This window comes from Elephas maximus, chromosome 23 (genome assembly GCF_024166365.1).
Source record: "Elephas maximus indicus isolate mEleMax1 chromosome 23, mEleMax1 primary haplotype, whole genome shotgun sequence".
Classification (NCBI taxonomy): domain Eukaryota; kingdom Metazoa; phylum Chordata; class Mammalia; order Proboscidea; family Elephantidae; genus Elephas; species Elephas maximus.
The window spans coordinates 30,740,504-30,756,388 of NC_064841.1; the positions used below are offsets into that span (position 1 = coordinate 30,740,504).

Consider the following 15,885-nt stretch of genomic DNA (forward strand, 5'->3'; position numbering starts at 1 on the left):
CATAGTCTCATGTGTCCACTTGATCCAAGGAGCTCGTTCTTCCCCAGTATCATTTTCCATCCTCTATTCCAGTCCAATCCCTGTCTGAAGAGTTGGCTTTGGGAATGGTTCCTGTCTTGGGCTAACAGAAGGTCTGGGGACCATGCCGTCCAGGGTCCCTCCAGTCCCAGTCTGACCATTATGTCTGGTCTTTTTACGAGGATTCGGGGTCTGCATGCCACTGCTCTCCTGCTCCCTCAGGGTTTCTCTGTTGCGTTCTCTGTCAGGGTAGTCATCTGTTATGGCCTGGCACCATCTAGGTCTTCTGGTCTCAGACTGATGCAGTCTCTGGTTTATGTGGTCCTTTCTGTCTCTTAAGCTCATAATTACCTTGTGTCTTTGGTGTTCTTCATTCTTCCTTGCTCCAGGTGGGTTGAGACCAATTGATGCATCTTAGATGGCCACTTGCTAGCGTTGTGTCAAACTGTTTTGATGTTAGGATTTCTTTTGCTGAGTTTTAAGTTTTCTTACCAAACAGAGCTCATTGTTCTCAGATGAGTGAAGAGCTGTTCTCTGTTTATAACCTCGGAAATTGGGGAGTATTTAGGAAATGGCACAACACAGTGTAAAGCCATCAAACAGGAAAGGAGCCTCAGATTAGAACAATAATCTGAGAATCTGACTGAGAATTAACAAAAGCCACACATAGAAGAGTGTTATGATTTTTCTGTTGTTCTTTGTTGGGTTTCCTGCTTTCAATTTTGCCAGCCTAGCTTCAGAAAGTGCTTATATGGATGGAACACATGTTGGCTGGATTTCCTATAAGACTTTCAGTTTTTAGAAAACAAACAGCCCAAATCAGATTTTGTCATATTAGCACCTTAAAGTATAGATCCTGGCTCCTTTCCTCACTGATAAATAAAAAACAGACAGAGAGACCAGACTAAACTAAACCCACTGCCTTCAGGTCTATTCCAATTCTTGGGGACCCTGTACCGTCCAGTAGAACTGCCCTATAGGGTTTCCGACGCTGTAAATCTTTCCTGAAGCAGACGGCCATATCTTCCTCCCAGGCAGAGAGAGACAGAGCATATATTACAGAGTGTAAACCACTAGGCTTGTGTGTTGCTATGACACTGAACAGGATCCAGCAGATCTTGTAGAATAGGGTGGACAAGGGAGAAGGGCCTGGAGATTATTTTAGAAAAGCAGCCAGTAAGACCCTGTGGATCACAACAGTCTGGTCCACAACAGATCATGGGGATGGCGCAGGACCAGGCAGCGTTTCGTTGTGCATGGGGTCGTCATGAGTCAGGGGGTTGACTCAATGACAACAAACAACAACAACAGCGATGACCACGAAGACATCAAGGGATCTTATAGGTCGTAGGTCATTGCTTTCGTTTTACAGATTAGAAATCAGATTTAAAGAAGTAAAATGACCCAGTTGGAATTCAAACCTGGGTCTTCTAGCTCTAAGTTAAGGGCTCTTTAACTTTTAGAGCACTGCCAAAAGGCTTGTGTAGGTATACTCATTTAAAGGAGGGGTTTACCTGTGCAGCTAGTTAATGGTAGAAGATAAGCCTTGGACATGGTATTCCTTTGGCAGGCACATAAGGGCAGAGTGGCAGCAGTTGCTATATGTATTGTCTCAGCAGCACATGAAAAGAAAAAAAAAAGACCTGATTTGGACTCATCCTTTTACTGAACACCGACTCTGTGGGGGACTGTATTGGGTTCCAAGGAATGAAAGATGAATAAAATGAGTGATGTGAAAAGATGCTCGAAAGAGAGAGGGGGAGAGAGAGTGAGCCTGAAGAATATACACAAAAATGCTAGCCACGGTTACTTCTAAAGGGTGAAATTAAGAGCTATCCATCTCTCTCTCTCTCCTTTGTTAATCTTACATTTCTACATTTGTATAATAAACATGCAGTACTTGTGGAGTAAGACAAAAAGTTACTTTTAATTTTAAAAATTGACTAAGATATACTCTATGCTTAGGTCCTTCAGAGAGCCAAGCCGGCTGTGCTCAGGTATTTTCAAGCCTGAGGCCAAACTGTCCTTGATGGTCTCTAATCTCCCCCAAAGCTGTGGCTTCAAGGAAGCCCTGGCTGGTTGGGAGCATGGGCTTGGAGGGAACCGCCCCTGTATCCGCGTGGCACTATCTTTTGCGCTAATTCTTTTGTTTGTTACACCTGTCCATGCTACAATAAGGAACAAACTACTGACATTGGCATAGCCTGGAACAACAGAAAGGAGCCCTCGTGGCACCACGGTTAAGCACTCAGCTGCAAACAGAAAGATTAGTGGTTCAAACTCACCACGTGTTGGCAGGAGAAAGATGTGGCATTCTGCTTCAGTAAAGATTACAGCCTTGGAAACCCTATGGGGCAGTTCTACTCTGTCCTGTAGTGTGGCTATGAGTTGGAAACAACTTGATGGCAATGGGTTTGGTTTTGGAACAACAGAGACATACTCATTGGATACCTAAACAAAAGATAAATGAGGGAGTCAGAAACACTTAAAAATCTTTTTCCAACTTAAAAGTGGAAAAGATGAACTTTTTTTTTTGAGAGGAGAGTCAGCTGTGTCTTAAAACTCATGGAAGTATTTAGTTTAACGGGGCAGTTGTTCATTGTTCGCAGAGAGAAACAGTTCAGAATACTAGAAACAATAGAAAGATTTTAGCCAGACTTTATGTCACCTTCTTCTTTAACTTTGGCATTATAGTGTTAGTAGAAACGTTGTGTGCACGGTGAAAATCTTTCAATTTCAAATCCCCAGAAGTGGTGGATGTTTTGCGGTCTGTCTTCCTCAGTGTCTCCATTATATGAATTCGGCAGGAGGAGGCAGCAAGCAGATAGGAACAGAGGTACAGCGGTTGCTATACATCTCCTGTATCACATGAAAGAAAAGAGCTAGCTTGGACTTTGCATCATCCATCCATTTGCTCAACACCAACCCTGTGCAGGATGGTGGTAGGTACTGTGAGGAATAAAAGTTAATGACATTAATGATATATAAAGATGTAAATACTTAACTGATTATTTATTTGCTCCTTTAGTTTCTGTATAATTCTGTAGAGTTCATTTTTGCGTTTTACATCTGAAAGTTCTCATTTGTTTCAAATGTTTTCAGAATGCTCTGATAGGATTCTGCCACAACTGGGCCAGTAAAACTACATTCCTCATTCTTTAGTATCCTTAACTGAAAATTGGAGGCGAGACTACTTCCCCTCCAGCCTTCCTGTATGGAAATTTAACTACAGGTAGTCCCCTATTTACGTTGTGGAGTTACCAGGAACTGCACTTAACCACCGAGTCTGGGTTTTCTTCTCACAATTTAGCGTTAGGAATACAGGTAATCCCCGCTTTTCGAAAGTTCGCTTTACTCCGCTTTTACGAAAGACCTGCATTAGTACTTGTTTTCACTAACTGAAAGAAATTCACTGAGAATTTTCCCTTTTACGAAAAAGTGAAAATAGTGTTCAGTTTTTGTTTTGCAGCCAGCCGTGAAAGAGGCAGTGCATACCGGAGCAGCGAGAATGGCGTCGCCAAGTTCCTTCCCCAGGGGCTACGCTCAGCTTTTACTGTATGTTAGTGTTATTTTAGGTTTTGTGTGTTATTTGGTATGATCTGGTGGTTATTTTTTGGATCTGGGAACACTCAAATTTTTTTTTTCATATAAATTAATGGTAATTGCGTCTTCGTTTTATGCCACTGGGTTTTTTTTTTTTTTTTTTTTTTTAATGCCATGGTGGCTTACAGAAGGTTTCACGGCAATACTCTACTTTTGAATATCGGGGGAAACCTGTATATACTTATTACAATGTTAAAATACATCTGTAAATTTATATGTAATGTTTCCAACCCCCCAAAACAAATAAATATCAGATTTATAAAGATACTGATAATAAAAGCAATAACAAGAACTAAAAAAAAAAGAGAGAGAGACGTTGAACTATGTTAGCGCCAACTTACAACAGAGCCGTCGGAATGCAACCCTGTCCTAAGTCGCGGACTACTTGCGTGTTATAATCAGGGCAACAACTTGATTAATAAAGTCTCTTCCAGTTCTCATAGCTTTGATGACGTCATCTGAGGCACTGCACTTAGTATGACCTGAAGCTAGACACCTATCCTTTTCAGTTACATGGTTCAATAAATTCTACTTAAGATTTAAGCCGGTGTGAGTTGAGTTTTCTAATAGTCTGTGTGGATGAGTCAGGGTCTTGGCAGGACACAAATGTCATTCTTAAGGTAGTTGAGGAGAGTTTAAGGAAGAATCATTTGCACAAGTATGGGTGGGGTTAAGGGGAACCAACAAGAGCTAGGAATAGCAGGGAGGCTTTGTTGTTCTTTGGCCTGAAATGACAAGGGGAGGGACTGGTTAGAATATGAGAAGAGCCTAGCTGTAGCAGAGAGGAACGCAGCCTGGCACGGAGGACACTGGAGGAATAACCGCTCTTAATAAGTACTCTGACCTGTCTTTCCTCCCATCCCTTGCTCTCCTGTTGGTGGTTCCCCTTGGCTGACCCCAAATTGGAGCTAGAGGGAAGGAAGCCTGTTGAAGTCAACCCCTTGGGGCACTGAGCAGGATGGAGTGGGTGGAGAGGAATCCGTAAGGGTGATGGAGGGCGTTCATCATCCTGTGAGTCTAATACTGTATATGTTTTACAAAGTACCTTGAGATAGTAGAGATCAGTTTATGAATCAGTGACTGTTACGATCATCACAATATATAACAATCACATTAAATTATTCTGGCATTCATCCCCATTTATTGAGCTTTCGTTGTTTGGCTGTTTTGAAACAGGATAGAAATTAAAAGTCATACTTTATTTTATAAGGGATTAACAACCGAAAGAATTAGATGGGATATTACAATATGAAAAACAAAATCATAGGGCTAAACAGCATTAAAAATTCAGGCTGCAGGGTTGAGCCGATCAGTGTATCCTACCCTCCTGGCCACCATGATTGGGCATGTGAGCCCAAGAAGCCAATGAGACAGAGTGACTCCCAGGACTTTGTGTAAGTCTACAGAAAGAGATATATGCTCTTCCTTTCTACCCTGTGATTGAGAACGTAAAGTCCGGACTGCTATGGTCATTTCACTACCCTGAGAGGAGGGCCTGGAGCTACTTGGAAGCCGCTTCTGTAGAGCCAGACGACGAAGTCGACAGAGAGAAACTGGATCCTTGGCGACATCATTTCCATCACAGGATTAAGCTTTGCTTGAAGCCAGGCAACTAGACTTTTTGTTACAAGATCCACTAAGTTCTGTTTACGGTTTAAGCTGGTTTGAATTTTTTTTTTTTTTTTGGTCATTTGTGCCACAAAGCATCCAAATTGATACATCATCCCAAAACAATTGAAACAAACTACTGTTTTTAGATAAAATACCTTAATGTTCGTAAAAGTGTTGGAGTCATCACAAGAATTCTTCCATTTTGTACATCTTGTTTTTCATAGGATCTACTCAGTTAACCCTTTCACATACTGATACCCTTAGGTTTTTTTAAAAAAAAAAAGGCTCCTACGGTTATCCTCCACCTTAAATTTTTAAATAAAGTCCTGATTTATGAATTAGCAAACATTTCAGTGATAGTCATAACAAGAAGTAACCCACTTTGGAAAGCTCTCTGTTAGGGAAACAGTGCTTAGAATCCATATGGTAGATGTTTACTTAGAGAGTCAGTGAGTATAGACAAAGCCTGGTGAATAATGTTTTATGCCCGTGGCATGCGAATAGACATCAGATTGGTCATTTAGAGTCACTGATACTGCTCTCGCATCTATACAGTCTGTACCATCAGATGTTGGGTGACTCATTCTGATTCCAGTGACGTGAATATTTATTTACTTACTTTGCTTGCTCAATTAAATGAGTGGTTTTAGTGACAAACCCCTGGTGTTAATACAAAGCACAAAGAGGCAAGTGGCTTATTTAGGAAAAACTGAGTGATTAAAGGAATCTAAATCAACTGTTAGACTCTGACAGTAACTCCAATCTCATATAACAACTAACCATCTGATCATCACCTAATTCATAAAAACAACTAACATGGATAAACATTCTTTCTGCTGCTTTGAAGGAAGTTATTTCTATTTATTCAGTGTTCAGGGACCTAAATATGTGCCTGTAAAGAAAATATTGGTATTGTAGAGGACTGTGATTGAGGTCTTGAAAATATCAGGGAACCATTTTCAACTATTATTTATCAAACTGTACCAATGCTTTCTGTAAACACTGTAATCTCTGTTTTGTAGGTGAGGGAAAACTGCAGCAGAGTCCTGTTATCAAGGTAAAGCACAGCACTGCATTTGAAATGACTCCAGCAAGTATTGTGCTTCCTGCTCAGAACTGGTTAAATTACTTATACAAATGTCAAAGAGCAGGTTGACAGTTTAGCAAGTTATCCACCTGTCCCATATAGGAAGCACTGATATTTCTACAGTTTGCACAGAACATTTTATAGTGTTCAGAGAACAGTTGAATGGCATTTCTATTCTACAATTCAAGGCAGCTGGCAACACAGCCTACCTTAGGAGGGAAACAGGCTTTGATTTATAACACAGGCCTAAACTTTGCCTTGTAGATACTGTGCAACGTGTCCTGTGGACTGAAACTCATAAAATAGCTTTATAACAGTATGGAATAAAGAGTTAGAAATGCTTAAGACAGAGAATTTGAGGACCCAGATAAGTCAGAGAGAAGAGGTAGGATGGATTGCAAACATAGGGAAAAAGGCTATTTCAATGCCATACTATAAGTAGCTCATAGATCCTGCATCCTAGTTTGTGTCACTGAAGAGGCCTCTGCCCTTGAGGAAAGGGGAGGTCATGACCCTGTCCCCCAGGGATCATTGACATAATTTCCCTGGAACCTTGGCACACTCAAGGGGAGGCTTGTTGAGATATCCACTGTAAGAAAATTGAACAATTTAGAAGAAAGAACAGATGTTTTACTATTATAGGTAGTGCTTAGGAGGTGAAATACTCTGAATTAGAATAGGTGCTTTAGTGGCCTAAGGAATTGAAATCAAGAGGTAGGACAATGGATGAAGAAGATACATCTGCTGTCAAGCTGGTCACTAGGACAGGGAGGAATACCCCTCAACAGGGTGAGATGGGTAAGTGTTCTGAGAAGAGAAATACGGTTATGGTGGGCAAAATTTTTTGGGTGAATGCACTTGTCTGGGAAAGGTATAGGGAGAACTAGGAGCCCTAATTTAAGAGACCTGCAAGATGGTTTCAACGGGAGGAAGTGGCTGGTAAAGGGGAGGAGCCGTGAGCAATAAATGGACAACCATTGGAAAGGCTCCCTCCTGTGGGCGTTCATCTTCCCTGGCAGTGTGAAAATTAAAGCCTGTTGTCTTAGTCATCTAGTGCTGTTGTAAGAGAAATATCACAAGTGGATGATTTTAACAAAGAGAAGTTCATTTTCTCACAGCCTACGGGGGGCTAAAAGTCCAAATTCAGGGCACCAGCTCCAGGGGAAGGCTTTCTTTGTCGGCTCTGGAGGAAGGTCCTTGTCATCTGTCTTTCCTTGTTCTGGGAACTTCTCCACGCAGGAACCCCGGGTCCCCCACTCTCCATTCACTTCCCCTTCCATTTATTTCTTGGGAGGTAGAAGGTGGTGCAGGCCATACCACAGAGAAACTCCCTTTACATTGGATCAGGGATATGACCTTAGTAAGGGTCTTACAATTCCACCCTAAAACTCTTTAACACAATCTAATCTTGCCTTGTTAACCATAGGCAGAGGTTAGGATTTACAACTCATAGGAAAATTACAATCACAAAATGGAGGACAATCACACAATACCGGGGATCATGGCATAGCCAAGTTGAAAGATATTTTTGAGGGATACAATTCAATCTATGCCATCTGTTGTGTTCCCTTACCCTCTACCTGGGACACAATCAGAAAATTTCCTCTTTTTCTATGAGCCAGGGTAGAGAGTCTGGCCAAGAATGGTATACGTGTGAGGGGTAAATCTGCGTTATTTTTCCCTTTGGGAGTTTGTTGTTGTTAGTTGCCCTCAAGTTGTCTTTGTTCATGGGGCCCCATCCACAATGGGGACAGGATATTGCTGGGTCCTGTGCCTTGCCCATGATCAGTTGCAGATTGGACCGTTGTGATTGGTTGATTTTTGGAGGTAGATTGCCAGGCCTTTCTTCCTAGTTGGTCTTAGTCTGGAAGCATCACTGAAATTTGTTCAGCATCATAGCAACTCACAAGCCTTCACTGATAGACTTGCAGTGGCTGCACAGGAGGTGTACTTGCTAGGAGTAGAATCTGGCTCTTCCCAGGGCGGGTGAGAGTCCTCCTACTGGACCACCAATGGGTGAAAAATGATTCTAATTATTTTTTCTTTGGGGGTTGGAATTAGCTTAAAATATAGGTGCATCAGGATACTAGGTAACATAATTTCAATAGCTATGTTGCTTCTACAGGTGGTCAGAAGCTGGAAAGTAGCCTGGGGCTGCATCTTCTGCCTTCATTCACCTCCTGGTTCTCCTTCTTCCTCCTCTTTCCCAGCTCTCTCCCCTAAATACCTCCCCCCACCCCGCACCACAAGGACTAAGGGCTAATCTATATTGAGACAATATTTTTTTCTTTTTTTACAGCAACAAGGTATTTTAGGCCCTTGCTTTTACATTTTGTTTGATGAGAATATCCTTCTAGCACTGTGAAAGAAATAACCATTTAATTCGACAATCAGTTTTGTAAACTTTTTTGTAGTTACAGCTATCAAAATAAAATAATCTATTAAGGAATGAGCCAAAGGTGGAGATGAAATATATTAGAAATCAAGTTTAAAAAAAAATTTGTGCAGAGCCTAAAAACATTCAAAATTTTTTTTTTTTCAAAATGGTGCCCAGTGATGTCAAAGCTAACTATTGTCTTTCCTGGGGAGATTAACTTTTCACAGCTGCACAATGACATCTCATGGCTAATATCAGGCACATCAAAGACCTCAGACCTTGTGTTGTGGTTTAGATAAAGTACAGAGGGATTCAGGTTTCAGAGAATAATATAAAAGTGTAAGATAGGCTGGATAAGTATAGTCAGTGGACTATAACTCTCTATAGAACAGCCCTTTTATGTATCTGTAATAAAATAACAATATAAATATTTACCATAATGAAGAATTGGATTTTTCCAAGTACATTTTTAGTAATAATGGCCAGAATAATATATTCCATGTGATTCATGTAACAAATACGTATTTTTAAATATTTTATTTTGTTAAAAAATGTTGGACCCACATATAGTATATAACTCTTTAGTAAACAGATTTTTTTAATTATTTTTTTTAAATAATTTTTATTGTGCTTTAAGTGAAAGTTTACAAATCAAGTCAGTCTGTCACATATAAGCTTATATACACCTTACTCCATACTCCCACTTACTCTCCCCCTAATGAGTCAGCCCGCTCCCTCCTTCCAGTCTCTCCTTTCGTGACAATTTTACCAGTTTCTAACCCTCTCTACCCTCCTATCTCCCCTCCAGACAGGAGATGCCAACACAGTCTCAAGTGTCCACCTGATACAAGTAGCTCACTCTTCGTCAGCATCTCTCTCCAACGCGTTGTCCAGTCCCTTCCATGTCTGATGAGTTGTCTTCGGGAATGGTTCATGTCCTGGGCCAACAGAAGGTTTGGGGACCATGACCGCCGGGATTCCGCTAGTCTCAGTCAGACCATTAAGTCTGGTCTTTTTATGAGAATTTGGGGTCTGCATCCCACTGATTTCTTGCTTCCTCAGGGGTTCTCTGTTGTGCTCCCTGTCAGGGCAGTCATCGGTTGTGGCTGGGCACCATCTAGTTCTTCTGGTCTCAGGATGATGTAAGTCTGTGGTTCACGTGGCCCTTTCTGTCTCTTGGGCTCATAGTTATCGTGTGACCTTGGTGTTTTTCATTCTCCTTTGATCCAGGTGGGTTGAGACCAATTGATGCATCTTAGAGGGCCGCTTGTTAGCATTTAAGACCCCAGAAGCCACATTTCAAAGTGGGATGCAGAATGTTTTCATAATAGAATTATTTTGCCAATTGACTTAGAAGTCCCCTTAAGCCATAGTCCCCAAACCCTGCCCTTGCTCCGCTGACCTTTGAAGCATTCATTTTATCCCGGAAACTTCTTTGCTTTTGGTCCAGTCCAGTTGAGCTGACCTTCCCTGTATTGAGTATTGTCCTTCCCTTCACTTAAAGTAGTTCTTATCTACTAACTAATCAGTAAATAACCCTCTCTCACCCTCCCTCCCTCCCCCGCTTGTAACCACAAAAGTATGTGTTCTTCTCAGTTTATACTGTTCCTCAAGATCTTGTAATAGTGGTCTTATACAATATTTGTCCTTTTGCCTCTGACTAATTTCACTCAGCATAATGCCTTCCGGGTTCCTCCATGTTATGAAATGTTTCACAGATTCGTCACTGTTCTTTATCGATGCATAGTATTCCATTGTGTGAATATACCACAATTTATTTACCCATTCATCCGTTGATGGACACCTTGGTTGCTTCCAGCTTTTTGCTATTGTAAACAGAGCTGCAATAAACATGGGTGTGCATATATCTGTTAGTGTGAAGGCTCTTATTTCTCTAGGGTATATTCCGAGGAGTGGGATTTCTGGGTTGTATGGTAGTTCTATTTCTAACTTTTTAAGAAAACGCCAGATAAATTTCCAAAGTGTTTGTACCATTTTACATTCCCAACAGCAATGTACAAGAGTTCCAATCTCTCTGCAGCCTCTCCAACATTTACTATTTTGTGTTTTTGGATTAATGCCAGCCTCATTGGAGTGAGATGGAATCTCATCGTAGTTTTAATTTGCATTTCTCTAATGGCTAATGATCGAGAGCATTTTCTCATGTATCTGTTAGCTGCCTGAATATCTTCTTTAGTGAAGTACGTGTTCATATCCTTTGCCCACTTTTTGATTGGATTGTCTGTCTTTTTGTGGTTGAGTTTTAACAGAATCGTATAGATTTTAGAGATCAGGCGCTGGTCAGAGATGTCATAGCTGCAAATTCTTTCCCAATCTGTAGGTGGTGTTTTTACTCTTTTGGTGAAGTCTTTAGATGAGCATAGGTGTTTGATTTTTAGGAGTTCCCATTTATCTGGTTTCTCTTTGTCATTTTTGGTAATGTTTTGTATTCTGTTTGTGCCTTGTATTAGGGCTCCTAAGGTTGTCCCTATTTTTTCTTCCATGATCTTTATCGTTTTAGTCTTTATGTTTAGGTCTTTGATCCACTTGGAGTTAGTTTTTGTGCATGGTGTGAGGTATGGGTCCTGTTTCATTTTTTTGCAAATGGATATCCAGTTATGCCAGCACCATTTGTTAAAAAGACTATCTTTTCCCGAATTAACTGACACTGGGCCTTTGTCAAATATCAGCTGCTCATATGTGGATGGATTTATATCTGGGTTCTCAGTTCTGTTCCATTGGTCTATGTGCCTGTTGTTATACCAGTACCAGGCTGTTTTGACTACTGTGGCTGTATAATAGGTTCTGAAATCAGGTAGAGTGAGGCCTCCCACTTTCTTCTTCTTTTTCAGTAATGCTTTACTTATCCGAGGCTTCTTTCCCTTCCATATGAAGTTGGTGATTTGTTTCTCCATCACATTAAAAAATGTCATTGGGATTTGGATTGGAAGTGCATTGTATGTATAGATGGCTTTTGGTAGGATAGACATTTTTACTATGTTAAGTCTTCCTATCCATGAGCGAGGTATGTTTTTCCACTTAAATAGGTCCTTTTTAGTTTCTTGTAGTAGAGCTTTGTAGTTTTCTTTGTATAGGTCCTAGTAAACAGATTTTTAAAAAAACTTTCATTATGGGAAATTTTAAACATATACAAAGGTAAAATAGATAGTACAGTGAATCTCATGTACTAATAACCTGGCTTCAACAAGTATCACCTAATGGCCAAGCTTGTTCCACCTGTACTTCCACTGACTTACCTACACTCCCCCTCTCAATGGAATTTTTGAAGCAAATCCATGACATGATATTGCTGGGAGACACGGTCTTTCTTGGGCTTCCTTTGTTCATACCCATTTTACTGGGTGTGCCAAGACTGCAAGGCCATGACTGCTGTTTTACCAGCGTCATTTGTCAGGATTGTTTATGCAGCTGGTAACCCTAAAAAAAAAAATGAGCTAACACCACTCCCATTCCCCTGGAAAAAGAAATGGCTTGTTTACTACTTGCTATAAAATTGGTAGATTCCTCAAGCTCAGTGTTCCTCAGCTGTGAAGCAAATCCACTACCTATGCAGGCATCCTATAGGCACCTGACCACAAGGGGAACCAAGGCAAATATGCTGATGTCCTCACCATTTAGTTTCATGAGTAATCAAGTCCTTTGTCTCTGATTCAGGAGTCTCGTGTATTCTGCCACCCTCCATAAAATATAACAGGCTAATTTAATAGATTTTAGGTAGGGTAAAATCAGATCCCACACCCAACATATATCATTCTATCTGTACATATTTCAATACATATTTTTAAAAGATAAGAACTTAAAAAAATAGCCACAATACTAGTACCATATTTTTAAAAATAACGATATTTAATTGAATATCCTCAATTTTTGTTCACATTTCATTGCTTTATAGTTTTTTTTCAATGTCTTTGAATAAGGATCCAAATATGGTCTGTACAGTTTTCTCCTGCTATCTGAAAGTACAGCATTCCTATAAAACCTTTTGTTAGCTGAAACAGCATAAAGCGAAGAAGTAATTACCATTAATTTATACGGGAAAATTTTTCCTAGTGTTCCTAGACTCAGAAAATAGCCTACCAAATCGTACCGGATAATACATAAAGCCTACACTAATGCTAACATATGATAAAAGCAGGAATCTGAGTGTTGTTCCAGGGACACCACCCTCGCTGCTTGGGTGTGGGCTGCCTCTTCAACGGCTCACTGCAGAACATGCTGAATGCTATTTCCGCTTTTCACCTTTTTTTGTAAAAGCAAAAATCCTCTTTTATCGAAAAATCTTCAGTTATTGAAAATGGGTCTTTCATAAAAGTGAAGTCGTGTAAAGTGAACTTTCGAAAAGCAGGGGATACCTGTAATTCAGGTGATTTGAATCTTACACACACACACACACACACAAAACCCATTGCCCTCTAGTCGATTTCAACTCATAGCAACCCTATAGGACAGAGTAGAACTACCCTATAGGGTTTCCAAGGAGCAGCTTGGTGAATTCGAACTCTCAACCTTTTGGTTAGAAGCCATAGCCCTTAACCACTGTACCACCAGGGCTCCATGTCAATCTTAAAGTGTCAGTCTTAAGGATCTTTTAATCTATAGGTTTTCCCTTTCCCTATTTTTCTTTTCAATTTTTTTGTTGAAGAAATTAAGTACTTTCTCTTATACAATTTCTCACAGCCTGGACTTTGCTATTTTCTTAACTGTGGTGATGCTTAACACATTCCTCTGTCCCTTGTTTTTCCTGTAAGTTGGTTTTTGGATCTAGAGTTTTAATTAGATTCAGGTTGTATTTTTTTTGTAAGCTACTTGATAGAAATTTTACAGATGTCCATCAGCCGGCACACGTCTGGTTGTTTTTCTTTTTGTGACATTAGCAGCCACTTTTGATCATTGCCTGGATCTTTTATTTTTTAGGGATATAAAATGGTGATATTCAAATTCTATTATTTCTTCTTAGTAACTGTAGTGCTTTCACAGAGGGAACCGTTGCATAGTGCTCACTCGTACGGATGTTTCTGCAGTCCAAACAATATTTTGTGTCAGAGATTCCATTTATCAGTGTTTTACTGTGATTGGTTTTCAAAAAAAAGAGAGTTTTTTTTTGTTGTTGCAGTTGGTTTTTTTCTTTTTTTAATTCTCACAAAGAATAGAGATCATGTTCAAGACCAAAGTAGCATTTGAGGAAAAGTGAAAATGTTTCTATATGATAACATAATTAAAAATTTCACCCTCGAAAACCATTTCTGTTACTAAAGTATTTTTTTGTTAAAAGGTGCTAGGCATCATTCATCTGAAAAGAAACATTGCCATGGAGAAGCAATCTCAGTCTCCATTTCTTCCAGTGAAGACTAGTAAAACTGGTGAGGGCCTCCTTTATACGTGTTCTCTGGCTCTTTTTTTATGCGTGGGTCTAAAATTAAGTACAGTGCTTTTTTTGGTGACAGTACAGGCCAGGACGGTATACCAGAATACTTTCCCTAAAGCAACATTGAAACACACCTGTTCAAATGAATCAGTTACCAACTCAATTGACTCATTTAGCAGGACTAAGAAATTCAGAAGTTAAAATCACATAATCTCTTTGCCAACTAAAAATATTAAGCTTTTCATTTTTGAACAAAACAAAAAACCATTGTTACGGAGTCAGTTCTGACTCCTGGTGACCTCGTGTGTGTCAGAGTAGAACTGTGCTCCCCAGGGTTTCAACGGCTGATTTTTCAGAAGTAGATTGCCAGGCCTTTCTTCCTAGGCACCTCTGGGCAGACTCAAACCTCTAATCTTGCGGTTAGCAGCCGAGTGTGTTAACCATTTCCACCATCGAAAGCCAAATCAAACCTGTTGCCATCCAGTCGATTCCATCATAGCACCCGTTAAAGCACATCTGGCATTTTGGGAAACTTCTTTGTTGAAATTATAGCAGATGAAAGGTTAAGTGATATAACAGTCTTCAGTATACTGGAGATCAGAAGAATAAAAAGAAGGGGAGAGAGAGCAGAACTTTTTCAACTTATCAAAATATCTTTTTGATAAAAACTCTGAGACATTATTTATCAGCTTATTTTATTTTATACAAAGCATCTTATGCTACTTAAGTATCTTATACAAAATTAATAACATTTTGAAATTTTGGGAGATATTTTTCTTCTCTCTCTTAGAAAAGGGATAAAGAGAGTAAACTAGCAATTCACAAATATATGTCAGAAAAAAACGAAAAGCTGTTGTTTTTCTAGTAAAAATGAAAGAAAGCAAAACTCAACTAAATTAGCACGCCTGGTAGGGAAACAACTCCAAAAAATCTACCTTCTAAATCACAAAGTGAATATGGGTAGCATGCTATTTGTGTTTATCAAAAGCAATTTATTTGTTCGTGCTATGAAACAAATTACTCCAGTGCTTAGGGGCTGTTTCCGTGGCTCAGGAATCTAGGAGCAGCTTAGCTGGGTGCCCCTGGCTTAGGCTCCCTAGTGAGGGTGCTTTCAAGCTATTGGCTGGAGCTGCAGTCATCCCAAGGCTCCACTGGGGGAGCAGCCACTTCAAATTCCTTCAGGGAATTGTTGGCAGTCCTCAGAAGATCCCTTTCCGAATGCAATTACTTGCGCCTTTCCACAGAGCTGCCTAGAAGCTGGCTTACGCTAGTGTGAGCAATCCAAAGAGAGTAGGCAGAAGCCACAGAGGGACACTGCCTCATGTCTTCTGTACTCTGTTTGCTAGAAAAGAGTCAGTAAGTCTAGTCCACCCTGAGGGGAGAGGATTACACAAGGCATGAATGCCAGCAAGTGGGAAAATTTGGGAGCCATCTTAGAAGCTGCCTACTACAGTTTGTTTATTTGAAATGTACATTTTAAAAATAGAAAATACATTCTCATGGTTAAATATTCAAAATATGCAAGAAGTATTGGAGAATTCTCCCTCACATCCCTGCCAGTTCCCTCCTTCAACAAATTGTACTACTAGATTCTTCTGTATCATTTCAGAGACTTTCTGTTAAATGTTAACATGAAAGAGTGGGACTCCGTGGGGTGCAGCAGAAAGCCACTTTAACCTTTTCCCCTCCATCTTGTGAGTTCAAAAGTGCTTTGTGGAGATAACTCTTTTCCACCCCTTGGATGAAACCTGAGGTGTGTGCTATGACTTCTCATCTCTCATTTAATAAGGAGTCTTCCAGTCA

The 15,885-nt window shown here is 40.1% G+C and overlaps 1 long non-coding RNA gene across 1 annotated transcript in view; it reads left to right on the forward strand.

The window, feature by feature from the left end:
* The window catches only part of LOC126066403 (uncharacterized), a 39,523-nt gene that overhangs the window by 15,308 nt on the left and 8,330 nt on the right, over positions 1–15,885 (forward strand). The window lies entirely within an intron of this gene.